Source organism: Chiloscyllium plagiosum, chromosome 4 (assembly GCF_004010195.1).
Source record: "Chiloscyllium plagiosum isolate BGI_BamShark_2017 chromosome 4, ASM401019v2, whole genome shotgun sequence".
Classification (NCBI taxonomy): Eukaryota; Metazoa; Chordata; class Chondrichthyes; order Orectolobiformes; family Hemiscylliidae; genus Chiloscyllium; species Chiloscyllium plagiosum.
This window is the reverse complement of record NC_057713.1, coordinates 135,781,349-135,785,227: the sequence shown is the minus strand read 5'-3', so window position 1 is coordinate 135,785,227 and position 3,879 is coordinate 135,781,349.

The window sequence follows — 3,879 nt, the reverse complement described above, 5'->3', positions numbered from 1 at the left end:
GAACAAAAACTAACCTGGCTTTCACTACAGGGACAATAACATAGGAACATGGGGACAGAAGGAGGCCATTCAGCCCCTCAAATCTGTTCCACCATTCATAAGATCATGGCTGGTCTGTGCCCTAACTCCATATACCTGCCTTTGGGCTATATTCCTTAATGTAGAGGAAAGTAGCTTTATTTGTCATTTCTACAATATACAACTGATATAGTAAAAAAGAGACAGTGTTCTTCCAGGATCGAGGGTGTTACAGGGACAGCACAAACTATACAATTTCCTCAGCCTGCACTGAAAGTAGAGAGCTGCTGGGCTTTCTTGGCTATGGAGCTGGTGTGGAAGGGAACAGGTGAGATTCTCAGCCAGGTATAGGCCAAGAAATTTGGTGCTTCCTTCATAAACATTTGTCTATCTTAGATTTAAATTTACAAATGAATTCGAATTGACTGTCATTTGCGAAAGTGAGTTCCAATCCTCCAATACTCTCTTGTGTATAGAAGTGCTTTCCAGCATCTCTCCTGAACGATGTGGTCCTAATTCACAGACTATGCCCCTGGTTCTAGAATCTTCAACCAGTGGAAATGGTTTATCTTTATCCACCTGTCGTTCCCTGTTAATATCCTGAAGCCCTGGATTAGATCACCCCTTAACCTTCGAACTTTAAGAGAAAACAGGCTAGTCTCCTCATATCCTAATCCCAAAAGTCCAGGGATCATCCTTTTAAACCTGCATTGAACTCCCTCCAGGGTCAAACCATCCTTCCTAAGGTGTGGGGCCCAGATCTGTTCTCAGTACTCCGAGTGAGGTCTAACTCGGGTTTTGTATATAACTGCAGTAGAATGTCTGCATCCTGGTACTCCAATCCTTTAGGTATGGAGGCCAGAATTCCATTAGCCTTCCTGACTATTTTCTGCACCTGTTTGTGGCAATTTAGAGAGCTATGCACTTAAATCCCCAAAACTCATTGGACATCTGCTATAGTCAACTTTATGCCTTCTTAATAATAGCCTGATCTTTCTTTTTTGGTTTGAAATGGATAACCTCACACTTGCTTCTATGAAGATCCATCTGCCCCAGCTTTGCCCATTCACCTAATCAATATCCTGTTGTAATTTTATGCTGTCATCAACACTGACTACAATGCTGCCTAATTTTGTGTCATCAGAAAATTTAAATATTTGACGACTTTGCCATATCCAATTCTTTAATGATTATTGTGAGTAATTAAAACCCCAACACAGATCCCTGTGGGACACCACAAGTCATATCCTGCCAATTTCAATACTCATTCATTATTCCAAATCTCAGTTTCCTGCTGCTCAACCAATTCCCTATAAATAGAGTCATAGAGATGTACAGCAAGGAATCAGACCCTTCGGTCCAACCCGTCCATGCTGACCAGATATCCCAACCCAATCTAGTCCCACCTGCCAGCATTCGGTCCAAATCCCTCCAAACCCTTCCTATTCATATACCCATCTAGATGCCTGTTAAATATTGCAATTGTACCAGCCTCCACCACATCCTCTGGCAGCTCATTCCATACACACACACACAAACCTCTGCATGAAAACGTTGCCTCTTAGGTCTCTTTTATATCTTTCCCATCTCACCCTAAACCTATGCCCTCTAGTTCTGGACTCCCCGACCCCAGGGAAAAGACCTTGTCTATTTACCCTATCCATGCCCTTCATGATTTTGTAAATCTCTATAAAATAACCCTTCAGCCTCTGACACTCGAGGGAAAACAGCCCTAGCCAATTCAACCTCTCCCTGTAGCTCAAATCCTCCAACCCTGGCAACATCCTTGTAAATCTTTTCTGAACCATTTTAAATTTCACAACATCCTTCCGATAGGAAGGAGACCAGAATTGCACGCAATATTCCAAAAGTGGCCTAACCAATGTCCTGTACAGCCACAACATGACCTCCCAACTCCTGTACTCAGTACTCTGACCAATAAAGAAAACCATACCAAACGCCTTCTTCACTATCCTATCTACCTGTGACACGATTTTCAAGGAGCTATGAACCTGCACTCCAAGGTCTCTTTGTTCAGCAACACTCCCTAGGACCTTACCATTAAGCGTATAGGTCTTGTTAAGGTTTGCTTTCCCAAAATGCAGTACTTTGCTTTTATCTAAATTAAACTCCATCTGCTACATCTCAACCCATTCACTCATCTGATCAAGACCCAGTTGTAATCCTAGGTAACTTTCTTCGCTGTCCATTACACCTGCGATTTTGGTGTCATCTGTAAACTTACTAACTATACTCTTAAACTCACATTCAAATGTCAGTAACTTATCCTCAGTTCCATGGGTTTCCACTTTAGCTAACAGTGTCTTGTATGGGACTTTACCAAAAGCTTTCTGGAATACTGTATAAACAACATCCATCCACTTACTTGTCCACCATCTTCATTACCTCTTCAATAATCTCTATGAGGTGTGTCAGGCATGACCTTCCCTTCATGAATCCATGTTGACTCTCCCTGATTAACTGACATATTTTGGTGATCCCAATCACAGATGTCAGACTAACTGGTCTGTAATTCCCTGGTTTCTCTCGGTCACCTTTCTTCAAGAGTGGAAATTTCCAATCCAGAGGTACAACTTCTGAATCCAGAGATCTCTGTAAGGTTATAGTCAGGCCATTAGCAATGAGCTCTATGGAAATCCCATCAGGAACTGGGGATTTGTCACTCTTTAGATTACATTAGATTCCCTACAGTGTGGAAACAGGCCCTTCGGCCCAACCAGTCCACACTGACCCTCCGAAGAGTAACCCACCCAGACCCATTTCCCTCTGACTTATACACCTAACACTACAGGCAATTTAGCATGACCAGTTCACTTGAACTGCACATCTTTTGTGACTGTGGGAGGAAACCAGAGCACCCGGAGGAAACCCACGCAGACACGGGGAGAATGTGCAAACTTCACACAGTCAGTCGCCCGAGGCTGGAATCGAACCCGGGTCCCTGATGCTGTGAGGCAGCAGTCTAACCACTGAGCCACCATGCCGCCCTTTAATCTCATTAATTTCCCCATTATTGATGATTCACTTTACCTCTTTAGATGATCATGGCTTTTTTTTGTGAGAAGTGGAGCTTTTCCTTCTCAAGTATACAAACTGCTTCTGAATGGCATTAAATGTTTATCTGAACACCTTCCACTCTTCCTTGGTTGTTTTACCAATTAGCAGAGTTTTTCAATTTATTCTGGACAGTCTCTGCCTCATCCCATTCAAGCCTGCCTTACTTAAATCCAAAATTCTGGTATCTAATCTTTGTTTATTGTTTATGGATTATACATGAAACTCAGTCATGTTATGATCACTATTTGACAACTCACGAGCAACTAGATCACTAATTAAATCAACTAATTGCTCTTTTCGAGATCAAATATTGCTTGACCCTTGTCACGTCCAAGATGTATTGCTTTGGAGACTACCCTGGACACACTCTAAAAATTCACAAACTTTCTGGCAGCTGCTTGTCTGACTCTCTCACTCTATATTAAGATTTAAAATCCTGCATTAATGCTGCTCTGCTTTTAATACATTGCTGTCTGATTTCAGCATTTATACAGGAGAAAGTGAGGGCTGCAGATGCTGGAGATCAGAGCTGGAAATGTGTTGCTGGAAAAGCGCATCAGGTCAGGCAGCATCCAAGGAGCAGGAGAATCGACGTTTCGGGCATAAGCCCTTCTTCAGGAATGAGGAAAGTGTGCCAAGCAGGCTAAGATAAAATATAGGGAGGAGGGACTTGGGGGAGGGGCTTTGGAAATGCAATAGGTGGAGGGAGGTCAAGATGAGGGTGATAGGCCGGAGTGGGGTGGGGGCGGAGAGGTCAGGAAGAAGATTGCAGGTTAGGAAGGC